Source organism: Pseudorca crassidens, chromosome 1 (assembly GCF_039906515.1).
Source record: "Pseudorca crassidens isolate mPseCra1 chromosome 1, mPseCra1.hap1, whole genome shotgun sequence".
Classification (NCBI taxonomy): Eukaryota; Metazoa; Chordata; class Mammalia; order Artiodactyla; family Delphinidae; genus Pseudorca; species Pseudorca crassidens.
In genome coordinates this window covers 185,007,002-185,029,407 of record NC_090296.1, presented here as the reverse complement: position 1 = coordinate 185,029,407, position 22,406 = coordinate 185,007,002, and the positions used below count along the sequence as shown (strand labels likewise).

General features: G+C 38.0%; 1 protein-coding gene across 16 annotated transcripts in view; it reads right to left on the bottom strand.

The window, feature by feature from the left end:
- The window catches only part of MLLT10 (MLLT10 histone lysine methyltransferase DOT1L cofactor), a 248,003-nt gene that overhangs the window by 83,942 nt on the left and 141,655 nt on the right, over window positions 1-22,406 (bottom strand). The gene's annotated exons all lie outside the window — the stretch shown is intronic.

The following is a 22,406-nucleotide window of genomic DNA, read 5'->3' as shown; positions in this document are numbered from 1 at the left end:
TCTTTTAAAAATGTAGATAATTTATAATATGACTGAGCATCAAATTGCAGCGATTAGTAAAAGTACATATTAGTTGTTTTTATTAAGTGACACACAGTAAGTAATACAGAAGATACTTGTTTCTCAAGCAACATAATTTTCAACAAGAACAATCTACTTCTTAGACATGAAATTAAAATCAGCTTTAGTGTTCATCACTGAAAGGCAACAACTAGAGAGAAGTAAGGTACTACAATTTCACTACTGGACTATATCCTTGATATTATACAGATCTAGCATAGGTCAGAGCAAGAATTTTTTAAATTCAGATGAAGGCTGCTTTTCAAAAGAGAAATATTTAAAACCTTGAAACAGAAAAGATTTCTTCCCAGTATTAAGTTGAGGAAACAGTTACATTTTGCAGTTAAGATTTCTAAAAAAATTAAAAGTACAATTATACCATAAAATTGATTCACAATCACCCCCTATAATTAGTTATGGTAGGGAAACAAAGCAAGATAAAGACAAACTTAAACAGTTTCCAGTTTTTAATCATTTTAATATAAGGTGCATGCAAATAATGACAAATTAAATGACTATTAAAGTGTGATGCCAGATGTAAATTAATCAACATGCTTTGAAATTAAAGATTTATATGGGGGCTTCCCTGGTGGCGCAGTGGTTGAGAATCTGCCTGCGAATGCAGGGGACACGGGTTCAAGCCCTGGTCTGGGAAGATCCCACATGCCGCGGAGCAACTAGGCCCGTGAGCCACAACTACTGAGCCTGCGTGTCTGGAGCCTGTGCTCCACAGCAAGAGAGATCGCGACAGTGAGAGGCCCATGCACCACAATGAAGAGTAGCCCTCACTCACTGCAACTAGAGAAAGCCCTCGCACAGAAACAAAGACCCAACACACCCAAAAATAAATTAATTGATTAATTTAAAAAAAAAGATTTATATGGTCCAAAGGGTCAGGGATTTTTGTTGCCATTGTTAAACTGGTGTCTGAACTATAACTAGCCCTAAATTTCTGTTGAATAAATAAATAATTTTCTAATACTTCTATCTGATATCTCCAATGTAACATAAGTGAAAAATCTGAAAATATGCAAAACTGAAATCTGCCACATATTAACAACCACTCAGTACAAAACATCAGAAAATTTTTAAAAATGAAAAAGTGACAATAAAAATCAGGTTTGTTAGCAAATCAGTGTTCAGAAAAAAGGAGTAAGAGGAAACTTCAACTGTTTTGAAAACCAAATCTTTACTACTACTCTTCTGCTACTTGCCCAGTGTTGCTGCTGCACCCCACAGCATCTCACTGCCAAGAACAGATTTTCACCATCAAGTACAAGAGACATTATGATCTCATAAAAAACTAATCACTATTGTAATAAACTATAATCCACAAATAAGAAAAAGGTTTTCAAACTAAATTTCAGGAGGAAACACACTCCCATTTAACAAAACAATCATATTTAAGCTGATTAAACTTCATGGATGACTACCTTTCCCAGCCAGACAGGTCACTTTCAAAATCACCTGACACTTCACTTTTCCAATATTTTAAGTTGATCCTGAGATTTTCCAACCCACTCATTTGACCCTAGTAAAGTTTAAAAGTCATCTAAAAAAACCACAATGGTGTTCTTCATTCAAGTCCTCTATGTGTCAAATAAGGAAAAGGAGAGAAAACTGGGTAGAATACCAACAACAGAAATATGCTGTTTCCACATAACAACCTAAATTAGGGTTGGTCAATTTTCCCAGTCATTTAGTAGAATATACTGGCTTACCCCTGAAGTATAAATATGTCCATAAATCCAATGAAAACATGATATTTGGAAGAGAAGGTAATACAAAGAAAGCATTTAATGAAAATTACACAAATTTCAGTGACCAAAGTCATATTAAATAAAACCATAACATTTTATTTTTTACAAACCTCAACACCTTGTAAGTTTAAAAAAAAAAAAAAAAAGTACTACAGGGACTTCCCTGGTGGCACAAGTGGTTAAGAATCCATCTGCCAATGCAGAGGACACGGGTTCAAGCCCTGGTCCCGGAAGATCCCACATTCCACAGAGCAACTAAGCCTGTGTACCACAACTACTGAGCCTGCGCTCTAGAGCCCGCACGCCACAACTACTGAAGCTCGCCTGCCTAGAGCTCATGCTCCACAACAAGAGAAGCCACCACAATGAGAAGCCCACACACCACAGCGAAGAGTAGCCCTCACTCACTGCAACTAGAGAAAGCCCGCGTGCAGCAACAAAGACCCAACGCAGCCGTAAGTAAATAAATAAAATATACATAAATTTTTTAAAAAAGATACCACAGGTTTCTTAGTAAGAAAAAAAAAAAATAACAAAAATAACTTTAGCTGAAGATTCTAACAGTTAAAAAAAATTTTATACATGCCCCCAACATCACAAACCTGTTTCCTCAGTCAGTTTCACAACCTAAGTAACTCTCATAGCATTAGCATGTCATTGCTCTGAGAGCCACTATAGTGCTTAAAAATACATATTCATGTAAATTGATCATAAAATACAAACTAACTACATCAATTGGTACTCAACTAAGTAAAATATAGCCTTCCTTTTTTTTTATTTTCCACTAGAGAGAAAATTGGATATCTGGCTATATTGATAGTCTTTAGAGAAGTGCATAAACACTTTGTGATTTACAGGCAACTTAATGAATCTTTCAAAATAGACATCTACAATGTGTTTGATTTTTCTTTCATGGCCAACTAAAATTATTAGTCCTCAGATGAGATGCAAACCCTATATACCTACTAAATAGCATTAATTAGGAACAAAAAAATATTTCTAACTTCAAATAGAAATTTTTAGACTCATAATTAATCAAAGGCTATCAGAGGTAACCAAAGAAATAGCAGTTATTATATTTTAAAGGTATGGTTGCCTTAGGTTTTATTCTACAAGGCTCTGTAATCCATGTTTGGAAGAAGGAGGCAGAGGGAAGGAAAACAACCAATAGCTTTGCCTTTCACCAACATGGTGAAACAGAATAATGCTTGTTAAAAATTTTTTTTTAATTATATACTATTCAAGTCTCCCATAAAAGTCACATTTTTCACTAGCCCAATTCTTAGAATACAGCACAGAAACTATCAAACATGAAGCACAAAAAGAATGAAAACTTTTTAAGGGGGGAGGGGTGCCAGTAAGCTGTGGGACAACATTAAGAAACCTAATGTACATGCTATTGCAGTACCCAAAAAAAAGCAGGGGGGAGGGACTTAAAAATAATAATAGCAGGGGGAAAAAAGAAAAAAAATAAAGAAATAATAGAAAAACTATGAAATTTGATGAAAACTGTAAACCTACAGATCAACTAACCCCAAGTATAAGAAACATAAAGAAAATGCCATGAATGCACATCATAATCATATGGCTTCTCGCTAAAAACCAACAATAAACAGAAAATGATAAAAGCAGCTGGGGGGGCGGTTAAATACGCCTATGTGCTAAGAAATAAGGATGAAAACAGATTTCTCATGAAAAAGATGCTAGCTAGAAAAGAGAAGAGTAAAATCTTCAATGTACTAAAAGAAACAAACTATCATTAACCTAGAATTCTATACCGAGCTAAAATACCTTTCAAAAACACAGGCAAAATAATTGTTTTTCAGATAAAAAAGCTGAAAGAACTAATCACCAGCGGTTAACACTATAGTAAATGCTAAAGGTTGTCTTTCAGGCAGGAGGAAAACAACAAAGGAAATGTGGATGTACACAAAGTAATTAAGAGCACTAGAAACAGTAATTACATGGATAAATACAGAAGATTTTTTAATTATTTAAGTCTCTTTATAAGGTAACTGATGATCTAGAGCAAAAATAATAACAATGAATTGTGAGGTTTATAAAATATGTAAAAACTTTAAAACATGACAAAAATAGGCCCAAAGCCAAAAGGGTAGCAATGGAAGTACACAGTTGTAAGGTTCTTATATAATATGTGAAATGGTATAATATCACTTGAAGGCAGACTGTGACAAGCTAAAGATATATAAACCCTAAAGCAACTAATAAAAAAATACAATTATTACTAATCAGCCAAAATGCAATCATACAAAATATTCAATGAGAAAAAAAAGAAAATAGGAAGATGAGAAATAATGGGCAAATTAAAAAGGACTAACAAAGGATAGATTTAAATACAACCATATCAATAATCACATTATATGTAAATTACCTAAACATCCCCACTGAAAGACAGAGATTGTAACAGTGAAAAAAGAAACTCAAGACTTTATGTTGTCTACAAGACACCCATTTAAAACATAAATACAGAAAGATATTAAAAGTATGGGGAACACATATCAATCTAACACTAATCCAAAGAAAGCTGAATTCACAACATTAATATCAGACAAAGTACACTTCAGAACAAGAAATATTACCAGGATAAAGAGGTCTATTAATCAAGAGGATATAAAAATCCTAAATGTTTCTGCAAATTATGAGACCTTCAAAATAAATGAAGCAAAAACTGAATAGAGAAAACAAAGAAACAGCAAAATGTATAGTTATAGTAAGAGAGGTTCATTCTTTTTCTCAATAACTGACTGAACAAATAGACCAAAAAAAATGAGGATATAAAGAAACTTAAACAATATAAGTCAACTTGACCTAACTGATATTTATAGAAAAACTTCGTACAATAAGAGCAGAATGAATACACATCCTTTTGAAAAGCACACAGAAAAACAAAATAATCCATGTTCTGTGTCATTAAGAAAATCTCAAAAAAATTTAAAATAAATTATAACACAAAGACATTAAATGAGAAATCAACAAGAAGATACGTGAAAAACCCCTAAATATTTCAAAAGTAAATAAAATGCTTCTAAGTAACCTATGGTCAAAGAAGAAATCAAAAAGAAACCTTAAGGTATTTGTTCAACTAAGTAAAAATGAAAATACAACATATAATTTGCAAGTGGAGCTTAGAACAAAGTTTTTAGCATTAAATGTCCATATTAGCACTTTCTGGTCAGCATGTAATAAGGAACTTTGAAGTCTTCATTCCATCCTAACAAGTAAAAAGCCTAACAAACTGAAAAGTCAATAACTCTTCTTAGATCCATCAGAGAAGCGAGGTCACAGAGCAAACCACTGCCACCAAAATTAGAGAGACAGACAGACAGATACAGAGAATCAGAGCGTACCCAAACAGAAATCTCTATGGCAACCAGTATCAGGGTAGGAAAACCTCAAGTATAATTGACAAATTGTTGAAGGCTCAGTGTGGACAAGTCTGAGAGATTAAAAACTCCAGGAGGGGCTTCCCTGTTGGTGCAAAGGTTAAGAATCTGCCTGCCAATGCAAGGGACATGGGTTCGAGCCCTGATCAGGGAAGATCCCCCATGCTGCGGAGCAACTAAGCCTGTGCGCCACAACTACTGAGCCCGAGCTCTAGAGCCTGGGAGTCACAACTACTGAGCCTGTGTGCCACAACTACTGAGCCTGTGTGCCACAACTACTGAAGCCCGCGCGCCTAGAGCCCATGCTCCACAACAAGAGAAGCCACTGCAATGAGACACTCACGCACCACAACGAAGAGTAGCCCTCGCTGACCGCAACTAGAGAAAACATGTGCACAGCAACAGACCCAAAACAGCCAAAAATAAATAAATAAAATATATAAATTTATTTTTTAAAAAAGATAAAGGTAAGGCAGAGATAGGTCTCATTAAAAAAAAAAAAAAAACCCCAAAAAAAAGAACTCCTCACACTTTTCAAGTTTTACCTCCAGGAGCTCTACCAAGTCTTGACAGTGAATACCAGAAGAAAAATATACACTCATGCTTCCAGCAGGGGAGGCAGAAAGGAACTATTCTAATATGCCAAGGTATTCTGTTCTTCTTAATAAGGCCTGTTATCAGGAGAATATATTTTACCAGAGCATAACCTGCTGAGGTTGTATCAGAGCCTCAAGTATGTGAAGGAAGGGAAATACCCAACTACAACCCCCAACAGTATCCTGTCCCAGCAAAGCAGGGTAGGGGGTGAGAATCACTTGTGAGGTTTACAGTCCAGGGGCACAGGCTCACCAAAAGACTGAGAACTAACCATAGGACTATAGAATGCTTCCTGTCCCTCTTACCATCACATTATTAAAGGCCTATTTACCACACTTCCTTTTATCCAGTAAATCATATACATCTTTTAACAAAAAACTACAAGGTGCACTAAGAGGCAAATAGACCGTGTGAAGAGAACGAACAAACATCAGAACCAAAGACAGAGATGGTACGACTGTGGGAATTACCAACCCAGAAATTTTTTAAACTATGATTAGTATGCTAAGGGTTTTAATGTAAAAAATAGACAGCATGCAACAACAGATGGATATTGTAAGCAGAAAGAAATTCTAAAAAAAAATTTAAAAGGACTCTTTGAGATAAAAAAACCCATAACAAAAATGAAGAATTCCTTTGATGCGCTCATTAGTAGACTGGGCATGGCTATGGAAAGCATCTCAGAGAGTGAGGATATGAAAATAGAAACTTCCAAAAATAGAAAGCAAAGAGAAAAAGAAACTATGAAACAGAGAACAATATCCAAGAACCACAGGACAACTACAAAAGGTGTAACATAGGTGTAATGGGAATACCAGAAGGAAAACAAAGGAACTGAGGCAATATCTGAAGCAATAATGACTAAGAATTTAACCAAATTAATGTCAGAAACCAAATGACAGGTCTAGGAAGCTCTGAGAATACCAAGCAAGATAAATGCCAAAAAGCAAGCAAGCAAACAAAAACAACACCTAGGCATATCATATTCAAAATGCAGAAAATCAAAGATAAAAGAAAAAACACTCAAAGAAGCCAGAAGGGGGGAAAGCCTTAACTACAAAGGAGCAAAGATAAGAATTACATCTGACTTCTCTTCAGAAACAATGCAAGCTACGGAGTGATGTGAAATATTTAAAGTGTTGAGAGAAAAAAAACAACCTAGAATTCTGCACACTGCAAAATTATCCTGTAAGAGTGAAAGACAAAGACTTTCTCAGACAAACAAAAATTGAGGGAATTTGTTGCCAGTAGGACTGCCTTGCAAGAAATGTGAAAAGTTCTTTGGAGAGAAGGAAAATGAAACAGGTCAGAAACGTGGATTTACATAAAAAATACCATTAGAGAATGAATCAGTGAAGGTAAAATTAAACTTTGATTTTTTTAATTCTTAATTGACCTTAACAGCTTGCTCAATGATGTATTTGATTATATAGTTTTATGCATTCATATGCTTATGTATGTTCATGTATAAGTGAAATGAATGACAGCATTGACAGAAAAGATGGGAGGGAGAAATTAGGAATATTTTGTTATTATAAGGTACTTGTGCTACCATGAAGCAGTATAGTGTTACTGAAAGACGCCTTAGATATACCGTAAAGATATATTGCGAGCATGAGGGCAACCATGAAGGAAAACAAGTATAACTGATATATTAAGAAATGAAAAGAAAATGGAATCGTATAAAATGCTCAGTTAAAACCACAAAAGTTAGAAAACATGTGGAAGACAAAAACAGGAACAAAGACCAAGAACAAATAAAAAACAGTAACAAGTTTTGTAGATACTAACCTAACTGTATCAACAATCATCCTAAACACAAATGGTCTAAATATGCCAATTAAAAAACAGAAATTGTCATAGTGGATCAAAAAGCAAGACTCAGGTACAGTAAATATAGAGACACATCATGATTTAAAAAAAAATCAATGGATGGAAAAAGGTATAACATGCTATCACTAATCTAAACAAGGCAAGAATAGCTGTATTTCAGACAGAGTAGACTTCACAGCAAGGAAAGTTAACAGGGATAAACAGTGACATTATATAACAACAAAGGAATGAAGACTACAAGATGACACAACAATCCTTCATGTGTATATGCCTAAAAACAAAACTTTAAATACATGAGGCAGGGACTGCCCTGGTGGCACAGTAGTTCAGAAATGAAAGATGGAACATTAACTACAGATCTCATGGACATTAAGGGATAATCAAGGAATTTTACACACAAAAAGAAACAGACAATCTGAACAGACCTATATCTATTAAAGAAATTTAATTAATAATTAAGCATCCCACCAAAACACACAAAGCACCAGGACCAGATGGGTTCACTGTTAAATTCTACAAAATTCTTAAGGAAAAAAATTATACCAGTTCTCTACAACCTCTTCCAGAAAACAGAAGCAGAAGAAATAATTCCTAACTCTCTCTATGAGGACAGCAATACTATATCAAAACAGATAAAGACATTATAAGAAAGAAAACACAGAATAATATCACTCATGAAATAGATGCAAAAATTCTCTACAAAGTATTGGCAAATCAAACCCAAAAATGTATAAAAAGAATTATAGAGACTTGCAAGATGGCGGAGGAGTAAGATGTGGAGATCACCTTCCTCCCGACAAATACATCAGAAATACGTCTACACGTGGAACAACTACAGAACACCTACTGAACGCTGGCAGAAGACCTCAGACCTCCCAAAAGGCAAGAAACGCCCCATGTACCAGGGTAGGGAAAAGAAAACAACGAAAAACAGAGACAAAAGAATAGGGGTGGGATCTGCACCACTGGGACAGAGCTGTGAAGGAGGAAAAGTTTCCACACACTAGGAAGGCCCTTCACTGGTGGTGACAGGGGCTGCTGGGGTCGAAGCTTCAGAGCCAAAGACGAGAACACAGCAACAGGGGTGCAGAGGGCAAAGTGGAGAGGCTGCCACACAGAGGATTGGTGCAGACCGGAACTCACCGGCCCGAGAGGCTTGTCTGCTTACCCGCCGGGGCGGGCGGGGCTGGGAGTTGAGGCTTGGGCTTCGGTCGGTCGGAGCGCTGGGAGCGGGAGGACTGGGGTTGGCAGCGTGAACACAGCCTGCAGGGGATTAGTGCACCACGGCTAGACGGGAGGGAGTCCGGGGAAAAGTCTGGATCTGCCTAAGAGGCAAGAGACCATTGTTTCGGGGTGCGCGAGGAGAGGGGATTCAGAGCACCGCCTAAACAAGCTCCAGGGATGGGCGCAAGCCACCGCTATCAGCACGGACACCAGAGATGGGCGTGAGATGCTAAGGCTGCTGGTGCAGGCACCAAGAAGCCTGTGTGCAAGCACATGTCACTATCCACACCTCCCCTCCTGGAGCCTGTGCAGCCCGCCACTGCCAGGGTCCCGTGATCCAGGGACAACTTCCCCGGGAGAATGCACGGCGCGCCTCAGGCTAGTGCAACGTCATGCTGGCCTCTGCCGCCTCAGGCTCTCCCCGCATCCGCACCCCTCCCTCCCCCAAGCCTGAGTGAGCCAGAGCCCCCTAATCAGCTGCTCCATTAACCCTGTCCTGTCTGGATGGGGAACAGATGCCCTCAGGCGACCTACACGCAGAGGCGGGGCCAAGTCCAAAGCTGAACCCTGGGAGCTACGAAGAAGAGAAAGGGAAATCTCTCCCACCAGCCTCAGGAGCAGCTGAATAAATCTCCACAATCAACTTAAGGTACCTGCATCTGTGGAATACCTGAATAGACAAAGAATCATCCCAAATGGAGGCGGTGGACTTTGGGAGCAACTGTAGACTTGGACTTTGCTTTCTGCATCTAATTCCTTTATGATTTTATGTTTATCTTAGTTTAATATTTAGAGTTTAATATTCAGACTTTCTTATCACTGGTAGATTTGTTTACTGACTTGGTTGCTCTCTTCCTTTTTTTTTATATACAGATATATATTTTTTTCATTTTTCACTTTTAGTGAGAGTGTATGTGTATGCTTCTTTGTGTGATTCTGTCTGTATAGCTTTGCTTTTACCATTTGTCCTAGGGTTCTGTCTGTTTTTCTTTTTTTTTTAAGTATACTTTTTAGTGCTTGTTATCATTGGTGGATTTGTTTATTGGTTTGGTTGCTCTCTTCTTTCTTTTTTTAATTTTTTTTATTTTTAATAATTTTTTTATTTTAATAACTTTATTATTTTTTTCTTTCTTTTTTTTTCCTCCCTTTTCTTCTGAGCGTGTGGCTGAAAGGGTCTTCATGATCTGGACAGGTGTCAGGCCGATGCCTCTGAGGTGGGAGAGCCAAGTTCAGGACATTGCTCCATCAAAGACCTCCCGGCTCCACATAATATCAAACAGTGAAAGCTCTCCCAGAGACCTCCATCTCAACGCTAAGACCCAGCTCCACTCAGCGACCAGCAAGCTACAGTGCTAGACACCGTATGCCAAACAACTAGCAAGACAGGAACATAGCCCCACCCATTAGCAGAGAGGCTGCCTAAAATCATAATAAGGTCACAGACAACCCAAAACACACCACCTGATGCGGTCCTGCCAACCACAAAGACAAGATCCAGCCACATCCACCATAACACAGGCACCAGTCCCCTCCACGAGGAAGCCTACATAACCCACTGAACCAACCTTACACACTGGGGGCAGACACCAAAAACAACGGGAATTACGAACCTGCAGCCTGTGAAAAGGAGACCCAAAAGAGAAACACACAGCAGATGAAGGAGCAAGGTAAAACCCACCAGACCAAAGAAATGAAGAGGAAATAGGCAGTCTACCTGAAAAAGAATTAAGAGTAATGAAAGTAAAGATCATCCAATCTTGGAAATAGAATGGAGAAAATACAAGAAAACTTTAACAAGGACCCAGAAGAACAAAAGAGCAAAAAACAATGATGAACAACACCATAAATGAAATTAAAAATTCTCTAGAAGGAATCAACAGCGGAATAACTGAGGTAGAAGAACGGATACGTGACCTGGAAGATAAAATAGTGGAAATAACTACCACAGAGCCGAACAAAGAAAAAATAATGAACAGAATTGAGGGCAGTCTGAGACACCTCTGGGACAACATTAAACACACCAACATTCTAATTACAAGGGTCCCAGAAGAAGAGAAAGAGACTGAGAAAATATTTGAAGAGATTATAGTTGAAAATTTCCCTAATATGGGAAAGCTAACAGTCAATCAAGTCCAGGTAGCACAGAGACTCCTATACAGGATAAATCCAAGGAAAAACATTCCAAGACACATATTAATCAAACTAACAAAAATAAATACAAAGAAAAAACATTAAAAGCAGTAAGGGAAAAAAATAACATACAAGGGAATCCCCATAAGGTTAACAGCTGATCTTTCAGCAGAAACTCTGCAAGCCAGAAGGGAGTGGCAGACATATTTAAAGTGATGAAAGGGAAAAATCTACAACCAAGATTACTCTACCCAGCAAAGATCTCGTTCAGATGTGACGGAGAAATTAAAACCTTTACAGACAAGCAAAAGCTAAGACAATTAAGCACCACAAAACCAGCTTTACAACAAATGCAAAAGGAACTTCTCTAGACAGAAAACACAAGAGAAGGAAAAGACCTACAAAAACAAACCCAAACAATTAAGAAAATGGTCATAGGAACATACATACCCATAACTACCTTAAATGTAAATGGATTAAATGCTCCAACAAAAAGACACAGACTGGCTGAATGGATACAAAAACAAGACCTGTACATATGCTGTCTACATGAGACCCACTTCAGACCTAGGGACACGTACAGACTGAAAGTGAGGGGGTGGAAAAAGATATTCTGTGCAAATGGAAATCAAAAGAAAGCTGGAGTAGCGATTCTCGTATCAGGCTAAATAGACTAAAATAAAGACTACTACAAGCGAAAAAGAAGGACACTACATAATGATCAAGGGATCAATCCAAGAAGAAAACGTAACAATTGTAAATATTTATGCACCCAACATAGGAGCACCTCAATACATAAGGCAAATGCTAACAGCCATAAAAGGGGAAATTGACAGTAACAGGATAAAAAGAGGGGAGTTTAACACCCCACTTTCACCAATGGACAGATAATCCAAAATGAAAATAAACAAACACAAGCTTTAAATGATATGTTACACAGGATGGACTTAATTGATATTTATAGGACACTCCATCTAAAAACAACAGAATACACTTTCTTCTCAAGAGCTCATGGAACATTCTGCAGGCTAGATCATATCTTGGATCACAAATCAACCCTTGGTAAATTTAAGAAAATTGAAATCGTATCAAATATCTATTCCGACCACAACGCTATGAGACTAGATATCAATTACAGAAAAAAAATCTGTAAAAAATAAAAACACATGGAGGCTAAACAATATACTACTAAATAACCAGGAGAACACTGAAGAAATCAAAGAGGAAATAAAAAAATACCTAGAAACAAATGACAATGAAAACACAAGGACCCAAAACCTATGGGATGTGGCAAAAGCAGTTCTAAGAGGGAAGTTTATAGCAATAAAATCCTACCTCAGGAAACAAGAAACATCTCAAATAAACAACCTAACCTTACACCTAAAGCAATTAAAGAAAGAAGAACAAAAAAAAACCCCAAAGTTAGGAGAAGGAAAGAAATCATAAAGATCAGATCAGAAATAAATGAAAAGGAAGTGAAGGAAATGGTAGCAAAGATCAATAAAACTAAAAGCTGGTTCTTTGAGAAGATAAACAAAATTGATAAACCATTAGCCAGACTCATCAAGAAAAGAAGGGAGAAGACTCAAATCAACAGAATTAGAAATGAAAAAGGAGAAGTAACAACTGACACTGCAAAAATACAAAGGATCATGAGAGATTACTACAAAAGCTCTAGGCCAATAAAATGGACAACCTGGAAGAAATGGACAAATTCTTAGAAATACACAACCTGCCAAGACTGAATCAGGAAGAAATAGAAAATATGAACAGACCAATCACAAGCACTGAAATTGAAACTGTGATGAAAAATCCTCCAACAAACAAAAGCCCAGGACCAGATGGCTTCACAGGTGAATTCTTTCAAACACTTAGAGAAGAGCTAACACCTATCCTTCTCAAACTCTTCCAAAATATAGCAGAGGGAGGAACACTCCCAAACTCATTCTACGAGGCCACCATCACCCTGATACCAAAATCAGACAAGGATGTCACAAAGAAAGAAAACTACAGGCCAATATCACTGATGAACATAGATGCAAAAATCCTCCACAAAATACTAGCAAACAGATCCAACAGCACATTAAAAGGATCATACACCATGATCAAGTGGGGTTTATTCCAGGAATGCAAGGATTCTTCAATATACGCAGATCAATCAATGTGATACACCACATTAACAAATTGAAGGAGAAAAACCATATGGTCATCTCAATAGATGCAGAGAAAGCTTTCGACAAAATTCAACACCCATTTATGATAAAAACCCTGCAGAAAGTAGGCATAGAGGGAACTTTCCTCAACACAATAAAGGCCACATATGACAAACCCACAGCCAATATCATCCTCAATGGTGAAAAACTGAAAGCATTTCCACTAAGATCAGGAACAAGACAAGGTTGCCCACTCTCACCACTCTTATTCAACATAGTTTTGGAAGTTTTAGCCACAGCAATCAGAGAAGAAAAGGAAATAAAAGGAATCCAAATCGGAAAAGAAGAAGTAAAACTGTCACTGTTTGCAGATGACATGATACTATACATAGAGAATCCTAAGGATGCTACCAGAAAACTACTAGAGCTAATCAATGAATTTGGTAAAGTAGTGGGATACAAAATTAATGCACAGAAATCTCTGGCATTCCTATACACTAATGATGAAAAAATCTGAAAGTGAAATCAAGAAAACACTCCCGTTTACCATTTCAACAAAAAGAATAAAATATCTAGGAATAAACCTACCTAAGAGACAAAAGACCTGTATGCAGAAAATTTTAAGACACTGATGAAAGAAATTAAAGATGATACAAAGAGGTGGAGAGATGTACCATGTTCTTGGATTGGAAGAATCAACATTGTGAAAATGACTCTACTACCCAAAGCAATCTACAGATTCAATGCAATCCCTATCAAACTACCAATGGCATTTTTCACAGAACTAGAACAAAAAATTTCACAATTTGTATGCAAACACAAAACACCCCGAATAGCCAAAGCAATCTTGAGAACAAAAAACGGAGCTGGAGGAATCAGGCTTCCTGACTTCGGACTATACTACAAAGCTACAGTAATCAAGACAGTATGGTACTGGCACAAAAACAGAGAGATAGATCAATGGAACAGGATAGAAAGCCCAGAGATAAACCCACCACATACGGTCACCTTATCTTTGATAAAGGAGGCAGAAATGTACAGTGGAGAAAGGACAGCCTCTTCAATAAGTGGTGCTGAGAAAACTGGACAGGTACATGTAAAAGTATGAGATTAGGTCACTCCCTAATACCATACACAAAAATAAGCTTAAAATGGATTAAAGACCTAAATGTAAGGCCAGACACTATCAAACTCTTAGAGGAAAACATAGGCAGAACACTCTATGACATAAATCACAGCAAGATCCTTTTTGACCCACCTCCTAGAGAAATGGGAGGGAAGGAGATGCAAGAGGTAAGAGATATGGGAACATATGTATATGTATAACTGATTCACTTTGTTATAAAGCAGAAACTAACACACCATTGTAAAGCAATTATACCCCAATAAAGATGTTTAAAAAAAAAAAAACTGAACCCTAATGCCAACTGTGGATTTTAAGCCTTAATGATGTGTCAGTGGAAGTTCACAGATTGTAACAAATGTATCACTCTGGTGTGGGATGCTGACAGTGGGGGAAGGTGTCAGGAGTTATATAGGAAATCTCTTTACTTTCCAATTTTTCTCTGAATCTAAAACCACTCTAAAAAATAACGTTTTTTTTAAGCTGCCTATTTTAGAGAAAAGAAAGGTCTTGAATAAATTCATATTACACCTTAATAAATTAGAAAATGAAGAGGAAAAGAAACCCAAAGCAAGCAGTTAAAAGGAAAACATAAAATTAGAACAGAAATCACTAAAATATAAAACATAACAACAGAGAAAAATCACTGGAACCCAAAGGTAATAATTTAAGATCATAAAAATTCATAGCCAGCCTGGTTACAAAAAAGAGAAAAGACTGTCAAAGCTCACTCAAGAAGAAATAGATAACCTGAATATAGCCCTGTATCTATTTTCTTTTAATGAAATTACAGTTGAAAACATTCCCCTACAGAAAACTCTAGGCCCAGATGGCCTTAAAAGAGAATACTAGCAGGAGTTCCCTGGTGGTCCAGTGGTCAGGACTCTGCACTCTTACTGCCAAGGACCCAGGTTCAGTCCCTGTCAGGGAACTAAGATCCTACAAGCTGTGCAGTGCAGCAAAAAGAAAAAAAAAAAAAAAAAGTGAGTAATATTAAACATTAAGAAATATTACCAAATTTACATAAACTCTTCCAGAAAACAAGAGTGAATACCTGCAATGCATTCTATAAGGCCAGCATTCCTTTTAACACCAAAACCAAAGACATTGGGGCTTCCCTGGTGGCGCAGTGGTTGAGAGTCTGCATGCCAATGCAGGGGATGTGGGTTCGTGCCCCGGTCCGGGAAGATCCCACATGCCACGGAGCGGCTGGGCCCGTGAGCCACGGCCGCTGTGCCTGCACGTCCGGAGCCTGTGCTCCGCAATGGGAGAGGCCACAACAGTGAGAGGCCCGCGTACCGCAAAAAAAAAAAAAAAAACCAAAGACATTGTAAGAAAACATGGGTCAATATCCCTCATGGGGCTTTCCTGGTGGCGCAGAGGTTGAGAGTCCGCCTGCCGATGCGGGGGACGCAGGTTCGTGCCCCGGTCCGGGAGGATCCCACAATGCCACGGAGCGGCTGGGCCCGTGGGCCGTGGCCGCTGGGCATGCGCGTCCAGAGCCTGTGCTCCGCGACGGGAGAGGCCACAGCAGTGAGAGGCCCATGTACCGCAAAAACAAAAACAAAAACAAACAAACAAACAAATATATATATATATCCCTCATGAATACAGAGGCAAAAATTCCTGTAAAATTTCTAAAAGTAGAATCAAACAGTATATAAAAATGGTAATACATCAAGACCAAGTGGGATTTCCCCAGGAATGCAAGGTTTTTCAACACTGGAAAATCAACCCTCGGAAAATCAACGTACTTCATCATATTAACAGATTAAAAAGGAAAAAAATCAATCAATATATCTATTAAAAATATATAAACAGTCTCTTCAGCAAGGGGTGCTGGGAAACCCTCATGTCAATTAATGAAATCAGAACACTCTGACACCATATACAAAAATGAACTCAAAATGGCTTTAAGATCTAAATGTAAGACATAACACTATAAAACTCCCAGAAAACATAGGCAAAACATTCTGTGATATAAATCATAACAATATTTTCTTAGATCAGTCTCCCAAGGCAAAAGAAATAAAAGCAAAAATAAACAAATGGGGCCTAATCAAACTTAAAAGCTTTTGCACAGTGAAGGAAACCATCAACAAAACCAAAAAAAACCTACAGACTGGGAGAAAATGTTTGCAAATGATGCAACCAACAAGGGCTTAATTTCCAAAATATACAAACAGTTCATACAACTCAATGTCAGAAAAACAACAACATAATCAAAAAATGGGCAGAAGACCTAAACAGACATTTCTCCAAAGAAGACATACAGGCGGCCCAAAGGCACATGAAAAGATGCTCAACACTGCTAATTATTAGAGAAATGCAAATCAAAACCACAACAAAGTATCACCTCACACCAGTCAGAATGGCTATCAAAGAGTCTACAAATAATAAATGCTGGAGAGGGCGTGGAGAAAAGGGAACCCTCCTGCACTGTCAGTGGGAATGTAACTTGGTGCAACCACTACCGAAAACAGTACGGAGATTCCTTAAAAAACTAAAAATAGAGCTACCATATGATCCAGCAATCCCACTTCAGGGCATATATCTGGAGAAAAACTTGGTTCGAAAGTATACATGCACGCCAATGTTCACTGCAGCACTGTTTACAATAGCCAAGACATGGAAACAACCTAAATGTGCACTGGCAGATCAATGGATAAAGAAGATGTTGGGTACACACACACACACACACACACACACACACACACACACACGTTCACAGGTTAGAAGACTCAATGTTATTGAGGGATCAATTATCCCCCAAAACAATTTGAAGATTCATTACAGTTCAAGTCAAAATACCAGTAGTTTTATTTCTATAAATTGACAATTCTAAAATTCATATAAAAATGCAGAGAACCTAGAACAGATCAAACAACTGAAAGAGAACAAAGTTGGAAGTGGACCCTATCTGACCTCAAGAGTCATTATAAAGCCACAGTAATCAAGATTGTGTGGTATGGAACAGAACAGAGTCCAGAAATAGACCAATACATATATGGTCAACTGTTTTTATACAAATGGGAGTAAAGGTAATTCAGTGGAGAAAGGGCAGTCTGTTCCACAAATGGCTCAGGAAAAACTGAATATCAGTATTCAAATAAGTGGATTTTGATGTGTAACTCACATCATATGCAAAAATTAACTCAAAAAGGATCATCGACCTAAATGTAAAACATAAAAATAGAAAACTTCTAAAAGAAAACATATAACATATCTGATAAAGGATTTGCATCGGAACATATAATGTCTCACAAAACTCAGTAATAAGAAAACAAACAAACCAATAAAAAGGAAAATATAAATAAATGGCAACTATTCACATGAAAAGATGTTTAACATAATTTAGGTCATTAAGGAAATGCAAATCAAAACCACAATGAGAAACTGATACGTACCTAACTAGAATGGCTAAAATTAAAACAACTGATTATACAAAGTGTTGCAGAGAACATAGAGGAACAAGAACTCTCGTACACTGATGGTAGAATTGTTAAATGGTATAACCACTTTGGAAGATAGTCTGACACTATCTTAAATAATTAAGGACATACCTACCATGTGACCCAGCTATTCTGCTCCTTGGTATTTATGCAAGAAAAATTAAAGTGCATGCCCATACAAATATTGTACAATGTTCCTAGCAGCTTTATTTTTAATAGCCCAAAACTGGAAACAACCTGAATGTCCATCAATTGTTAAATGGATTAACAAATTATGGTAAGCCCATACAACAGAATACTAGTCAGGAATAAAAGGGAATGAACTCTTCATACACACAATATGGATGAGTCTCAAAATAATTATGCTGAGTGAAAGAAGTCAGATAAAGAAGTGTACATACTATATGTTTCCATTTTTAAAATTCTAGAAAATTCAAACTAATTTACAGTGACAGAAAACACAATAGTTGCCAGGGCAAGGGTAGTCATGTGAAGGCAAGAAGGGCATTACACTAAATCACAAGGAAACTTTTGCTAATCATTTAGCAAATCAATTCACAAATTTATGGAATTTTCCACTTCAAATATGTGCAATTTATTGTATGTCAATTTTACCTCAAGAAAGCTAACAGAAGGTCCAATGTATTTGATACAATAAAATTTTGAATACTTTTATTATCATAAGATTATTGTGTATGTGTGTGTATTTCCTTAAAAATTAAGTCTCCAAAAAAATTTGTTTAAGCATGATTAGCATTCAAGGGTGTTGTGTTGCTGAATAACACAAGAAAAGAACAGAGATTGACATATACTAAAAACATAGTGGATAAATCTACACCTGGATTTCTTAGTAAGTTAAAACTTCTACAGATTTCTTTAAAAGTTAATCTTTAAAGAAGCATATTAGAAGTTTTTAAACATTAAGAAATCAATTAACCTACTTTACAGAAAAATGTTTGTTCTACTATCAAAAAATCTTAGAAAAACAGTATAAACTGTAACAGTTTTATTTAAAAGTTATACTTACTGAAAGGCCAAGAGATACAAGAAAACAGAACTTAACTATGGCTTTCCCTCATTCAAATATTTTTTTCAGAAAAATAACACGGACACCAAACAAATCGGCACAAGGTAAAGAGCTAAGACTTTCTTGTCTTATCCTTCCTTGACAATACACCCTTCTACTAACATTATGGAAAGAAGGAAACAGATTTGAAGTGCTCGGAAAGACCAAACTGAGGAAATCAGGGGAAGCTACCATGCTGTCCTACAAACACAAGGTGAGCCTCCTTTTCTGCTTTCTCAACTTGATGTATTATATTAAAGGATTCCCTTAATTCAAGTCTCTGCAGAATCTAATCCCATCTGTTCCATCTAATCCCCTTATACCTAAAAACCTAAACCTCCCAATGACAGAAACAACAAGCTATGTTTTCCAGGAAGGACACTTATATATACAATCTTAATGATGAATATGAAAATCCTACTCTATTCCTAGTGACTTTTATATATCTATGTATCACCAGTAGTACACTACCATGGTTATCAAGGATTTATGTGAAAATATTATATTGATAAATTAACGTTGCAGTATTTAAAGGATTACAGTGACATCACACTGACATGACATCGAGGCATTTACCTGCTGCTAATTCCTAGCCTGAAAAATGTTTAGAGTCAAAAAAGGGTTAAAAATTATACATAAAGTACAATTAAAAATTCTAAGACCAGCAGAGTCGATTCTAAGTTAATAAAGAAATAAACAAAATGGAATTTTGCCTTAAGGTGTAAGAAATGACAAATGCAAGGTTCAAAAATGTACAATCAAAACTGGCTATAGGGCTTCCCTGGTGGCGCAGTGGTTGAGAGTCCGCCTGCCGATGCAGGGGACGCGGGTTCGTGCCCCAGTCTGGGAAGATCCCACATGCCACGGAGCGGCTGGGCCCGTGAGCCATGGCCGCTGAGCCTGCGCATCCGGAGCCTGTGCTCTGCAACGGGAGAGGCCACAACAGTGAGAGGCCCGCGTACCGCAAAAAACAAACAAACAAACAAACAAAAAACTGGCTATATAGTACAGGTATTTAAAAACTGCAATAGTAAATTAAACTTCCCAGTGACTCAATTTAAATATGCTCTACAATTTCATTATTATTTTTTTTTTTGCGGTACGCGGGCCTCTCACTGTTGTGGCCTCCCCGGTTGCGGAGCACAGGCTCCGGACGCACAGGCTCAGCGGCCATGGCTCACGGGCCCAGTGGCTCCACGGCATGTGGGATCTTCCCGGACCGGGGCACGAACCCGCGTCCCCTGCATCGGCAGGCGGACTCTCAACCTCTGTGCCACCAGGGAAGCCCAAATGTGCTCTACAAATTTTAACCATGGGATCTAAAAGGAGCCTTGAAGATCAAAATAAAACTCAGCCTTACATTCCTTGATATAGTCCTATGTTTCCATCAATAGAAGGTAATAAAAAGTGTGGTGCACCAACAGTAAAGGAACACTCTCCTCCTAAAAGGAATCTATGGCTCAAATCCTCTACCATCCATCCACCAGGTCAAGAAGGAGCCCACACTACCTGCCCCTTTCAAATACTCAAGGCCTGGGCTTCCCTGGCGGCGCAGTGGTTAAGAATCCGCCTGCCAATGCAGGGGACACGGGTTCGATCCCTGGTCCGGGAAGATTCCACATGCCGCGGAGCAACTAAGCCCGTGAGCCACAACTACTGAGCCCATGGGCTGCAACTACTGAAGCCCATGTGCCTAGAGCCCGTGCCCCGCAACAAGAGAAGCCACCACAATGAGAAGCCCGCACACCACAACGAAGACTGAACACAGCCATACATACATACATACATACATACATACATACATACATACATACATACTCAAGGCCTCACCAGATTATTTTCCTTCAATCTCCAAGGGTTAATCTGATTACGACTTTACCAAAAGACAGACTCCAGGTCAATCCTCACATGCCTCTTTGCCACTCACTAACAGAAAGCCCAGAATCCAGTTTAATCCTCTCCTCCGTCTTTCCCACTCAGCCATGAACATTTTGTCCACACACCCCCGCTGCTCCCTCTTCAACAGCTGAAACCCTTCCACTGTTCTCTCTGGAACTCAGAATGATCAAGAAAAGCTGCTATATTAAACTCAACCTTGGGACTGCCATGGTGGTCCAGTGGTTAAGACTCCACACTCCCAATGCTGGGGGCCCAGGTTCGATCCCTGGTCAGAGAACTAGATTCCCACACGCCACAACTAAGACATGGCACAGCCAAATAAATAAATAAATATTAAAAAATAAATAAGCTCAACCTTTTCTGAGAATATTCCCTGCAGATTCTTGCTCTAAGAAAATCAGGGGTCACCCTGAACACCCTGTTTACCTCACAGCTACTTCAAGTAATGGATACTCTACTCCAGCTACTCTACTCTGGTTTCACTGGCTATGCAGGTGGGCTGGGTTCCCTTGCTCTTCCATGCTGATTCTAAACCCCTCTCTCTCTCTAAAGCCCTCCAGATATAAAACCTCAAAACATCAGACCTTATCACTCACTAGGTCTCACTGTTACAGTTATTATCAATCCCTTACAGCAGAATTTGGGAAAGTATAAGCTTAGTTGTATCTTGGGTCTTATTTGAGGCACACAGGATCTTTGCTGCCGAGTGCGGAATCTTCATTGCAGTGTGTGGGATCTTTAGTTGCAGCATGCAGGATACAGTTCCCTAACCAGGAATCAAAGCCAGGGCCCCTGCATTGGCAGCATGGAGTCTTAACCACTGGACCAACAGGGAAATCCCAGGCTTTTTTTGTTGCTGTTGAATTGTATGAGCTGTTCGTATATTTTGGAAATTAAGCCCTTGTTGGTTGCATCATTTGCAAATATTTTCTCCAAGTCCGTAGGTTGTCTTTTTGTTTTGTTTATGGTCTCCTTTGCTGTGCAAAAGCTTATAAGTTTATTTAGGTCCCATTTGTTTATTTTTGCTTTTATTTTTATCGCCTGGGGAGACTGACCTAAAAAAACACTGCTACGATTTATTTCAGAGAATGTTTTGCCTGTGTCCTCTTCTAGGAGTTTTATGGTGTCCTGTCTTATATTTAAGTCTTTAAGCATTTTGAGTTTACTTTTGTGTATGGTGTAAGGGTGTGTTCTAACTTCACTGACTGACATACAGCTGTCCAACTTTCCCAACACACTTGCTGAAGGGACTGTCTTTTACCATTGTATATTCTTGCGTCCTTTGTCGAAGGCTGCCCATAGATAGGTGTGTGGGTTTATTTCTGGGCTCTTTATTCTGTTCCACTGACCTGTCTGTTTTTGTATCAATACCATACTGTTTTGATTACTGTAGCTTTGTAGTATTGTCTGAAGTCTGGGAGAGTCATAACTCCTGCCTTGTCCTTTTTCCTCAGGATTGTTTTGGCAATTCTGGGTCTTTTATAAAGTTTCCATATAAATTTTCTGATTATTTGTTCTACTTCTGTGAAAAATGTCATGGGTAATTTGATAGGGATCACATTAAATCTATAGATAGCTTTGGGTAGTACGGCCATTTTAACAAAATTCTTCCAATCCAAGAGCAGGGGATATCTTTCCATTACTTTGAATCATCTTCAGTTTCCTTTATTAAGGTTTTGTAGTTCTCAGCATATAAGTCTTTTAC